The 13,090-nt window shown below is 41.5% G+C and overlaps 1 protein-coding gene across 9 annotated transcripts in view; it reads left to right on the top strand.

Moving 5' to 3' along the window:
* Window positions 1-13,090, top strand: part of LOC129698928 (poly(rC)-binding protein 3-like) — a 215,186-nt gene that overhangs the window by 114,617 nt on the left and 87,479 nt on the right. For all 9 annotated transcript variants that reach the window (XM_055638404.1, XM_055638399.1, XM_055638395.1 and 6 more), the window contains one exon: window positions 3,405-3,459. The gene's annotated coding sequence lies outside the window, so the exon portion shown is untranslated. The remainder of the gene's footprint in view (window positions 1-3,404; window positions 3,460-13,090) is intronic.

Raw genomic sequence — 13,090 nt, 5'->3', positions numbered from 1 at the left:
TGGGGAGGGTTGCCGTGACAACGGGGATCTCTGGTGTCACAACGAAAACCCGTCAGCCATGCCTGCGCAGTTGGGGGCTATGGGTGAGTGGTGGAATATTGCGTGTGAATTTGTGTATGTGAGAAAAGAGGGGGAGGGAGTGGTGGGGGAGGCAGGGGAAGTCCAATTAGATTCTCATTTCTGGCAGCTAGTGCAATTGCACTTTTTAAAAAGTTTATAAGAGGGAGGCTGAAGAGGGGAAGGAGTGCTGGGGGATATGGGGCAATGAGCCGCCCCTGCGCATTTGGGGGCCATGGGTGAGTTGTGAAATTTTGTGGGGAACGGGTTAGTGGTGGAATCTTGCTTTGGGGGAACGGGTTGCTTTGAGAGACCAGGCCTCCCATGTGACGGACCCAACGGGTCCCACTTTGTCTAGTTTCTTACTAAAAGATATCTGCTAGAAATCTTGAGCTGGACGGGGAATTTTCAAATTTTTGATAGCTCCAAATGTATACAGAAGTACAAATGGATATCGACGATAAGGGATTGAAGCCAATGAGTTGAGGTCTTGGACCATATCTGAATTTTCAAAGAGGATATTTCAAATCCTCTTGGTGTTTTTAAAGTACATTTGGTGTTTTTTAAGTACATTTAAGATAGATAAATCCCCATTGCCTGACCAAGTACACACTCAGACATTGTGGAAATCTAGATGAAGTTGTGGAGTCCCTTACATCTTTAACTAAAGGTGAAGTTGTGGAAGACTCCAGGGCGGCTCGTGTTGAATCGCTATTTGAGCTGGTGAGCCTAACATCAGTGGTTGGTAGGTTTCTGGAAGGGATTCTGAGGGACAGGATGTACCCACATTTGAATAGACAAGGACTGATTAGGGATAGTCGGCACAGATTTGTGTATAAGAAGTCATGTCTCAAACCTGTTCGTTTTTTGAAACGGTACAAAAAAGGATTGATGAGGGCAGGGTGGACTTCAGCAAGGCCTTTGACAAGGTCCCACATTGTACGATGAAAGGTTATCATGTGATCAACAGAGCAGGCTAATGGGATACGAAATTGGCTTGATGGTTGGTAGCAGAGGGTGATGGAGGAAGGTTGTTTTGGGATAGAAGGCCTGCGAGTAATGTGCCACAAGGTTTGGTGCTGAGCCTATTATTTATCATTCATTAAAGTATTTGTATGAGAAAGTATAGGCATGCAGGTTGACATCAAAATAGGAGGCATTGACAATTAATTGGCAAAAAATGATCAAAACTTACCATGCTATGTTGATCAACTAGGTAAGTGGTCCGAGGCACAGCAAATGGCATTCATTTCAAATCGGCGTGAGGTGTTGTATTTTGGAAGTCAAATCTGGGTAGGAGTTTCACAGTTAATTGTTGGGCCCAGGGGACTGGAGAACCATGGAGTACAAGTATGTAGTTCCCTGAAAGTGGTATTATAGTGTGGTGAAGAAGGTATTTGGTGTGCTGGCCTTCGAAATCAGGGCCTTGAGTACAGGAGGTGGTACATTATGTTGCAGTTGTATAGACATTTGAGGCTGCACTTGGAGTGTTGTGTATATTTGGTTCCCCTACTATAGGAAAGATGTCATAAAAATGGTAAGGTTGGAAAGAAGACTTGCGCGAATGTTCCAAAAACTCGAGGGATTAAATTGCAGGGAGAGGTTGGGCAGGCTAGGATTCCCATTTCTAGGCCCATCGTGGATAGTGGTATGCCCTTATAGTGGTGTATAAAATCATGAGGGCTGTAGATAAGGTGAATGCATAGTTATTTAAAGCATGGAAGCTGAATTTAAAAACTGGAAGGCATGGTTTGAGGCAAGAGGGAAATGATTTGAAAGGGGGCTGAGGGGCAATTCTTTCACTGTGTAGTATGTAGATAGAATGAGGGGCCAGAGTAAGTGGTTGGGGCTGGTATAATAACATTAAAGTGATTTCAACAGGTACATCCAAACGAAAGGTTGAGGGGGATATGGGTCAAGTAATTAGCTTAGATTGGCATTACATGTGCTTAGTGGAGGCTAATGATTTTTTTTCATGATGGAGGGTGGCAAACATTTTTTTGGGGAGTTGGTGTTGGCTGGAGAATATATCATCATGAGGACAATATGCAGACTATGAAGATACAGTCAAAATGCTGGAGTAAATCAGCGGGACAGGCAGCATCTCTGGATAGAAGGAATGGCTTCTATCTGGCTGATGATTTGGGTTGAGACCTTTCTTCAGATTGATGGAGTAATACTGGGACTTTTCAATGTCCTCTTTGAATTCCACAAAACCGCATGTCTGCAGGTCAAACCTTAGGCAAAGTCTCCTGTTGAATATTCCCCCCTCACTTACATAATGAATCCAGGCAATGTTGAGCATCATCTGGACAGTGTGCTGAGACTCAACAGCATACACTGTCTTCTAGTTCAGAGTTTTCAAAATAAACCTCTTTCTGATTTTTCCGATGTTCATGTGTGTTGTGTTTCTGTTGTGTTTCTGTATTTAGAAATGGCTACAGTTAAAATCTATTTTGAGACTTGAGGTAAAATGTTCTGTTTTGAAAGCAGTTCCTGTGTAGGATTTTAAAAGGTCATGGAGCCAACTTTCACAATAACAGGGCCTTGAGCCCATCCCATTTATGCTAACCATCAGCTAATAAAGATGTAATAATCTTAAGCTTGTCAATGTTTCTTGCAAGCTATTTTTTACATCAAATGAAAATAATTAGAAAATTAAAACTACAACTATACTTTGTTTTACTTGCTTGTGTAACCTTGCTCATTAGAAAATATAATTCTGAGCACCAGGGAATCTGAGGTATCATGACTCTTGTGTTAGTATCCATCATCCATTGTTTAATTCCTGCAGTGTATTTGCCACTTTTAGCTTGTAGCTTTTCAGTTAATACTGTGATCAGCAGCTGTTAACGTGATGTGCTACTGTTCTCCTCACTGAAATGAGATGCAAAGGAAGACTGCTTCTCAGTTTCTGAGAGGACAAAAAATACAGTATCTCAGCAGGTCAGGCTTTTCGGCAGAACATGGATTGGTAATATTTAAGGTCTCAGTTACTCCGTTTCTGTGTGAATATTGAGTGGGGACCTAATTTTTGTGATGAGAAATGTGGACATAAATTTGAATTATGTTTTAAAATTTTAAAGATTAGGCTAAATGAGCAACAGCGAAATGTTGACCTGGAACTGGTATGCTAAAAAAATAGTACGGCAGTGGTGCCTCACAATTCCACCTACATGAAATGTTTTGCTTCCACAAAGTGAAAACTAATCTTTTGGCCATAAGGGTGGATAACTATCGCATGCTTGCTTACTCTATCGGTCTTAATTAAATGTATGAGGACAGTGTACAATTAATCGTAGTTTAGTTGATACCGCATTTAAACTTTTTTCCCTTTTCTCTTCAAGGTTTAGTTGATTCTCAATACTGCCAGAAATTGACCATTTCCTCGATAACCTTAAGGTAAGAAATAGTCAAAATCAAGCATGATTTGTTTTATTTATGCTCATTGCAAAACCAAGCATGTCACCTGGATTTAAACTTAATTAAGACTTTAAAAATATGTACTTGGATGCCATAGATGGATCTTTCCAAGGAAGAACATGTTTTAGATGTGGTGTGATAACCTGAGAAGGTGGGGCAGGGAGAAGAGAATGTTGGTGAAAACTAAGATATTATCTAACATTTTAATTGAACTCAAAATGTAACTCATTTGGCGGTTTTTAAGACTAGAAATGTCCAGGTGTAAGCTGGTAAAGTTTTGACCATTTGCAGATGTTTACTATTGGATAAATGAGAGATTAAATCAAAAGGTCAAAAATATGTTCTTGCAATCTTTTTCAGGACACCAAACCCCTACAAGGGTCAACATTTCAGTCATAGTTGGTTTGCAACTTGTTCAAATCAATTTGATTCTCTAGAATTCTCTCCCTTCACCCTCTATGCAGCCTCTGCTTTGGTTATTGACAACCAATGGATTTCATATTTGTCTATCTCTGATACGTACTGATAACTGTTTTGTTCTAATCTAGAAGTGGAGCAGGCAGATGAAGAACTTGAATTTTGTACTTCACCCAACAGTTTAAAAACATTGCTTGTGGCTTAAGGTGGAGGGGGGTGGAAGCAAAGAACAACATTTTTTTTTAACCACTGCTCTTTTCAGATCTGACCTATATTAATGTAATTAAATAAATAATACACCATATTTTGGTTATTAGCTACCAGCAACTTTGTTTGCTATCTTTAATCCAATTTTTAGTTTAAATAACCAAAACGATATCTACAAAATATTTATAGATCTAATACTGACATTGAGAAGTTTTGAATTGTTTCAGCATGTATTGCTTTTCCAGCTGTTGACAAAATAGCTGTTAGTAAAATAAAGGATTTGCATCAAAACTGCTTTTAAAACTAAAGTGGTTGATTCCGGTCCATCATTTATGATCAGTTGCTTGTTTTAAAACAAAACTCACTACAATTATGCAAAAAAGTTTGTTCAAGAAACTCAGCTTTCGAATAGTACTGTAGTACATTGATTTTCTCAGTTAATACAAAATACACTTTAATGATTGCTGGGTAGCAATGCTTCAGTCAAAACTTGGCCATGTTACCCATGCACCACATTTCTCAATTTAGACCATTTGTGTGCATCAGAAATTGTTGAACGTTTAATTCCATTACTATTTTGTTTTAAGAACAAGCAGCTCTAAAATTGCTATGACAGAAAAACATAATGAAAGAAGTATGGTCATATAGCACTTTCCATAACATTGTGTCCTGAAGTAGCTGCGAGTATATTTGAGGTGTAGTCACTGTTATAAAGTGTATTGAGGAGTGACTGTGAGGTAAGAAACATCTATTGTACTGCTTCGATTGTATTTCATACCATTGTGATCTTCATGCTCTTCATGACCATTATGCATGATGTAATATTTATCTGTAGTTTACCATTAATGAAATATTCTGCATGTAGGCAATCTCATTGAGTAAAAAATGAATGCTCAAAATGAGATGTTGAAAATGTTTTTCATTCCCTGGAACATTAACCTTACATTTTACTTGTAAAAATGATGGTGACAATGGGATACGATTTGAATTGGATTAGTCTGCAATGACATAACAATGACAATAACATTTTTGGGTGGGGAATTTTCAATGCATTAAAGCTGAAAACAAGTATTTGCACCTTGTCAAGAATGGTTAATCTCTGCTGTACTTACCAGGTCAGGTTGCATCTGTAGAGGGAAATGGAAATTCACAATTTTGGGTCAAACCCCTTCCTCTGGACCCATTTGACTTCATTTCCCTCCACAGATGCTGCCTAATTAGCTGAATTCCCCTGCGGTTTTTTGCTCCACATTCCAGCTTCTAGTGTCTTTTGTGTTTTCGTTAAGAGTTTGTACTGAGATTTTCAGGGCCTTGGACAATCGAATTGCTTTGCAGTCAATGATGGAACTTCTAAAATATAGTTGTGGTTATGATGTACATAATGTGACAATCAGCTCCCAAACAACGATACTGTAATGACCAACCATTCTGTTGTATAAGATTCAGGGAGTACATCAAAGGGACCACTTTGGAAAAAATATCCAGCTGTTGTAACATTGGAGTTGGGGTGTAGCCAACACTACTTTCTTGGTATCACACTGGGATGCCGATATAAATGCTTTTCAGAGCCAGAGACATGGGTTTGATGACTATGGGTGCTATCTATAGGGAATTTATACGTTCTCCCTGTACGGTTTTCTTCGGGTGCTCTGGTTTTCTCTCAAGTTCCAAAGACGTGCAGGTTTTTTGGTTAATTGGCTTCTATAAAATTGCGCCCAGTGTGTAGGATGCGGGTGATCATTGGTTGGCGTGGACTCGAGCCCAAGTGTATGTTTCCATGCTGTATCTCTAAACTAAATGGAAGGAAGAAATTGCTAAATATCAACTTGAAGAGCAAATTGAGGTTTGAAATAAGAAACCATTTCCTCCTAAGATAACAGTTTACATAGCAGAAACAAAACCCAGTTCAATACTTAGTACCAAGTCTTCCTACTTGGCATATTAGCCTTCAGGCTAGTAAGATGATTATTGATCATCTGAAACCATTGCATTCAACTATTCCAATCTTGTATTTCATTGTTCAGATTTTTCTCTCTCCTTTTCTGGTAATTCAGATTTATTTTTTCATTAGCTCCTATTTATACCTAACCTGGATCCCTTTTTTGTTGTTCACTAGTTTTATTAAGTTATTTCAACCAGTATCACCACCACTCGTGCCACAAAATCTTTTCAAATCTTTATTTCATTTTGTTCTCTTCAATCTACTGCTTAACCTATGAACTTGAAACTTCCCATTTCCAAGTTTTACCATATGGAAAGAAAAGTCATTGACTCTGTTTCTCTCTCCGCAGATGCTTCCTGTCCTGTCTATTTTCAACATTTTCTGTTTAATGGTAAATGCGACGATAATATCTGCTTAATATATTGTTGCCGTATAATGAATCTGACAATTTTTGAGAAGTGTGTTAGTGGTGAAAAGTTACCAGTGCTTTCCATAAATTTTTTGATTTGTGTAATAATTATTTTGAGGATAAAGATTTACAAGTTGCTAGCCCGATCACAGGGAAAATAGTTTAATAAAACTTCCTTCCAATGTTAATTTTTGAAATGGTGAAAAGTTAAATCTAATCTTGGAGATTGGTCATTGCATACAATTTACTTCTAGAAAACATTTTGTTGTTACAGGCATATTCAACAGAATTTTAACATGGCTAGCTTCTAAACATTGTTGTGGTTGCTATTTCTATCATTCACTAGCAAGTACGATAACATAAAACTAGTGTGAACAGGTGACAATGCTCGGTATGGACTCAATGGGCCGAAGGGTTTGATTCCATACTATATCTCGAAACTAACAAACTGAACAACAGCTCTTAAAGATAGCGGAGTCAGGGGATTTGGTGAGAAGGCAGGAATGGGGTACTGATTGCGGATGATCAGTAAATGGCGGTGCTGGCTCGAAGGGCCGAATGGCCTACTCCTGCACTATTGTCATGGGCAGAAATTCCGAGGGGGACGGGGGACATGTCCCCTCCACCCGCCCCCCTTCCCCATGTTTTGTAATAAGGATTTTGAAATTCGGGGGAAAAAATGTATTAAAAATATCCCCTTTCCGCGAGACAGTGGGGGCAGGACTGATGATCAAGGGCGCCGATTAGACGAGAGAGACGTCGGTCAGCAGGAAGGGCGGAACATGATGATTCAGCGTGATGATTGGAGAAGGGAGGTGTCGGTCAGAGGTAGAAGTAGGGGGGTGGGACTGAGGATAGAGTGCGGTGATTGGAGGAGGGAGATGTCTTGGTGGAGCAAAGATCATAGAGCGGAGCTTGAATTGTCACCAACCAGGTCAGCTCCCAATGTTATCGTCCACAGGGCCCACAGCAGAAGCATCATGCGCGTGTGTTTGTGCGCGTGCGGCCACCAAGTAATTGTCCCCCCCCCTCCATGTTTTGATAGCGATATCCGCCCCTGGTCTATTGTCTGTGTGTGTGTGTGTGTGTGTGTGTATTCAATTTATTGTCATTATCTCATAAGAGACAACAAAATGGATTTTCCTTATAGTCATGTAACATAAAAATAAATAATAAATAAAAAATTTAAAACATTAAAAAAAAGCACAAACACAGAAGTCCACGACACAACATAACCTCACAGTGGCACCAAAGTTAAGGAAGGTATCATAGTCCATCCAGCCACCCCGCCGATCTTCCCAGATGTTCACCTGTGGTCGGGGCCTCCCGAGCACCCGCAGTCGCCGTCACGGGCGGCTGGGCAAGGCTATTGTAGGCAAGCTGGGGAAAAAAACACACTATATTTAGTCAAAGGTACCAGCAGATGGTTTTGGATGGAAAAGCAGATATAGATCACTTCAGGAGTAAAATGGGTTTTACTGACATTTAACTGTTTATTTTTTAGTGGGCCACAGTGCAACTGATAAAGTTGGTCTGGTGCATAAGGAAATGTAAGATGGCATTTGCATGACCTAAAATTGGCTAAATCACTGTTCATGCCTTTGGGTTGTAATTTATTCGTGGAATATGAGGTGCAGTTCCTCCAGTTTGTGTATGTCCTCACTTTGGCAATGGAGGAGGCCCAATACGGAAAGGTTGGTAGGGAAAGGGAAGCTAAATTGGTTAGTAACCGGGTAGTGTAACAGGCCTAGGCGTAGACCGCACACAAAGTGTTGGGCGAAAAGGTAATCCATTCAATGCTTGTTTCACCGATCACTTGAACAAGCATAGACCAGGTGACTGTTTTACCAAACACTTGCATTCCGTCTGTTAGGCCTGCTGCACCTTCCAGTTGCTAACCATTTCAACTTGACTTCCCATTCCAACAGCGACCCTTCTGTCCTTGCCAGAGCGATGCCACATGTTAACTGAAGGAAGAACTTCACCTTCTATTATGTTTGGGTACCTAACGTCCTAATGGTATGAACATTGAATTCACCAATTTTAGGTGAATTTCTCCCCCCATCATCTTATTTTGTCCCCTCTCTTCCCTGCACCATACCTTAATGCACACCCATTAATCCACTATCGCATTTAATTTCACATAGAAACAAGTAACTGCAGATGCCGGGTAATACACTGTTGAAGTAACGCAACAGGTCAGACACCATCTTTGGAGAACATGGACAGGTGATGTTTTGGGTCAAGATCCTTCTTCAGACTGCACTTGCCTCGATGAATGCAATTCCAACAACTCTCAGGAAGCTTGACGACATGCAGATCAAAGCTGCCTGCTTGATTGCCTCTGCCAACTACCCCTTTCATTACTAGGAAACAATGGTTACCAGTGAAGGCCTGGATAATCAGAATCTCTTTACCCATACTAAAGTTTTTTTTAAATTAAAACCTAGAGGCCACAGATTTGTCGAGTTTTTAAGGGATTTGAGGGGCAAGTTTGGTTGATATCTGGTATTTGCTGCCAAACAGCATAGTTGGAGTACATCCAACGGAAGATCTGCAGGAGTTAACAATGCCGTGAATGGTCTGGCTCATTCTCATTGTCAGAAAACAAGTGGTCAGTGGATAGAAAAGTTGCTTTCCATCGAGACTGAAGGCAATGATATTGGTCTTCCAATATTTAGTCGAGGAAACTTGTGATCTCGTGCTGCAAGTCAGATAAGCAAACTTTCAGTTTTAGAAAGGGGGCAAGAAAGGTGAGTGTGAAATAGAAACCTGCCAATTTCCATTTCCTTAATTTACATGCTGGTTCTCCTAACTCAATTGCTGCATTAGTTAAATCTACCCTTGCTCTGAAAAGGTTCCAACCTGTTACAAAGTCAGCCTTGCAACATGCAAACCTGTTATACCCAAATGTGTCATCCTACATGCATACTGTAGCATCACCCGGCGTGGCTTTAATGGCCGCGGGACAATCGCCATCGCCAGCCGGGGGCTTTGACTTTGACTCTGACATCGGGGGGGGGGAGAGTGCGGTGGAGAGATAAGTGTTTTTGGCCTTCCATCACAGCGATGTGATGGATGTTTATGTAAATTATGTTGTGTCTTGGGTCTATGTGTTTGTAATGTATGGCTGCAGAAACGGCATTTCGTTTGGACCTCAAGGGGTCCAAATGACAATTAAATGTATCTTGTAATCTTGTACTGTTTATTTAACACTTAAGCATTATAGCAGTTAAGCATTGCATCCAGTTTTTTTATCCCTGTTTTTCAGGATTCTCTATGGTCTCGCCCTCCTTATCTTTTAGCCTCTTTCAACTCTTGACTTCAGAAATATGCAGTCAAACTTTTTTATACATTAAACTGCTTTAAAACAACAAACAAAAGGATTTTATGGGAACATTTTAGCCCTGTTGTTAATGGATTAGAAACTTTGGTTGGAGATAAAGGAGAATTGAGAATGTGAAAAGGATTTGGAGGGAATTGCGGAGACTGGGTGCTACAACTTGGTCGCCTCCAATGTTGCTCAAGGGCTGAATTTGAATATTTGGCCATGGTGAAATAAAACTCTATTGTGAAATTTGGTGTGGCAGTACGAGCTAACAGACAATATTTGGAGATGGAGATTTAAAGGATAACAAAGCCAAAAGATATGAATCTGAAAAGGAGCTTCTTTTATCAGATAAAAGCCTTTTTTTTTGGACAGTCATCTTTTGCAGAAGTAGGGAATGCACGTTAAAATGGTGGCTGGCTAACTTGAAGGAATTCAAAGCAAATCTAAATATATTACAACTGAATTGATCTAAGGAACTTGTACAATTTAAGTTACAATTATGAAAAATTGTATGCCACTTCTGGTACATGGTATGTAGAAATGAACACAAGAGCTCTTTTGAAGCACGTCTGCCTATTGTTATTAATGATTATCTGCTGTTTCATAAAACCAATTTTGGGTTAAAAGGGTATGAATTATATTTAAATACAGCTCATAACTTGTTCTCTCATCCGCATCTTTTCGTCATCAGGTAGAAATTTGGCATGTAATGCCATGCAGTTCATTAAGCTTGTTTTGAGACTTGATTGTTTAAAATCACGACATGTCTTTTTGGACTTTGCGTTACCCATGTTGTGTACTGAGTTTCAATGTGCTTTTTGACCCTTCTGCTCATTTGATAGATGAAGGTGAATTAACAAAGTTAATGGTATTGCTTAACAGTACATGTCCTGCACCCTAAGGGCATGCAGGCCATACCCATTTGTTCATTTTCTCATTCTGGGCTGACTGTAGTGCATCTTCACGCCCTTCTGATACAATTAGTCACAGAGGTAGTTCATTCATGTAGTGCACTGACAAGCCTCAAGGTGAATGCCATGTCCTTGCTAAGGGCAATATGCATGCCTAAATGTAATAAAGGGGTGGTAGCAAGAGCAATTGCAAATTAAAAAAATTGTAGACACTGGAAAGCGCAAATAAAAGAATGCTGGAAGCACTGAGCAATTCAGGCAACAACTGTAGAAAGAAATAGTTAACTTTTCGGGTCATCGACCCTTCATCAGAAGGTGGCATGTCTCCTGTTGGCCTCTTTCTCCATTTTTACTTGTAGGGTGATCTCTAATTTTAAGGGATTTTTTAAAAACTAATTTCAGATTAATTCTCGTTACTTTCAAATTTGTGTCTAACAATGCATGGAATGATGGTTGTCCTGTATTCGTTTTTCATTGTCACATGCACTGAGAAACAGTGGAAAATGTTTCATGCTATCCAGTCAAATCATAACATGAATAAGTACATTCAAGTCATATACATATACAACAGCTAGTCCAAAGAGAAAAATACCAGAATGCTGAATGTAATGTTAGTGTCATAGCGTGTTACAGCTCCAGAGAAAATGCAGACTTAGATTGGAATGTCGTAGGTTGAGGGGAAACCTGATAGGATAGATAGGTCAGAACCATTTTCCTAGGCTTGGAACATCCAAGACTAGAGGGCATAGTTTTAAGGTCAGAAGGGGAACCTTTTTAAAGGAGATGTGTGGCAAGTTATTTTATATAGAGTAGTGGGTGCCTGGAACAGACTTTCTAGAGTGATGGTGGAAGCCAGCTGCTAACGCATTTAAATGCATTAGCGCTACTGAGAACTCCCGTTGTTAGCGCCGGTAAGGGAATCACCGATCAGAAAGGAATCCCCAACCTTGCGGAGTTGCGCAGGTACAGTAAGAACATTACCTGCAAACACCGGGGGGGGGGGGGGGGGGGGGGGGGGGCCTTCAGGGAGTCCAGAATCGAGGCCGTCGGGCAGGATCCCCCCAGCAGCAACGGAGCTGGAGGTGCAGCCTGTATGGGAATTCCCAATCTCAGGGGATTCCCCGACCTTGCCGAAACCCGTAAGTACTCTACCTTCAAACACCGAGGAGTAGGGAAACGTGGCAGTCAGGCAGGACTGCACGTCAGACTGAAGCGGAGGGGACTTCGGCCCGCTCTCCCTACTATCCTACTGGCCAATGTACAGTCACTAGAAAATAAAGTGGAGTACTTAAGGGCAAGGCTTTATCAAAGGGAGTTGAGGGAATGCTCTGTGTTCTGTTTCACAGAGACATGGCTCACCCCCAGCTCCCCAGACTCAGCAGTCCAGCCTGAAGGGTTCTCCATCCACCGTATGGACCATACGCTGGCATCTGGGAAAGGGAGAGGATGGGGCGTCTGCCTCATGGTCAACTCTGCGTGGTGCTCAGACGTGACAGTCCTGTCCAACTCCTGCTCCCCACACCTCGAACATCTGGCGTTGAAGTGCCGCCCCTTCTACCTTCCGAGGGAATTCACCTCCATCATTCTGACTGCGGTCTACATCCCTCCCCAGGCAGACGTCCGTCTGCCACTGGAGGAGCTGCACGCCATGGTCAACAAACACCAGACATCTTACCCCAAGGCGTTTACCACCATAGCTGGGGACTTCAACAAAGCAAACCTCAAGAAATCGCTCCCTAACTTCCACCAATGTGTCTCCTGCTGCACCAGAGGACCAAACATCCTCGACCGCTGCTACACGACCATCAAGAATGCCTATCGCTCTATCCCTCGCCCTCACTCCGGTAAATCCGACCATACCGCGGTGCTGCTTCTTCCTGCCTACAGGCAGCAATTGAAGAGCGCACCCCCAGAGGTGAGGACTGTACAGAGCTGGTCGAGGGGGGAGCAGAGGAACAACTACAGGACTGTTTTGAGTCTGTAGAGTGGGCAATGTTCAGGGACTCGGCAACGGACCTGAACGAATACACCACAGTCGTTACAGACTTCATAAAGAAATGTGTGGAGGACTGCATCCCTCCAAAAACCTTCCGAGTGTTTCCCAATCAGAAGCCTTGGATGAACTTTGAGATCTGCACTCTTAAGAAGACAAGACACCGGACATTTTCAACCTCTCACTTCTGAGGTTCCCACCTGCTTTAAAAGGGCATCCATTATACCGGTGCCCAAGAAGAACAAGGTGACGTGCTTCAATGACTATCGACCAGTGGCGCTAATGTCGGTGGTGATGAAGTGCTTTGAGAGGTTCATCATGGCACAAATCAACTCCTACCTCAACAAAAACATGGACCCACTGCAGTTCGCCTACCGCCGCAACAGATCAACAGTGGATG

Source organism: Leucoraja erinacea, chromosome 7 (genome assembly GCF_028641065.1).
Source record: "Leucoraja erinacea ecotype New England chromosome 7, Leri_hhj_1, whole genome shotgun sequence".
NCBI classification, from domain to species: domain Eukaryota; kingdom Metazoa; phylum Chordata; class Chondrichthyes; order Rajiformes; family Rajidae; genus Leucoraja; species Leucoraja erinaceus.
This window is presented reverse-complemented; position numbering and strand designations above follow the sequence as displayed.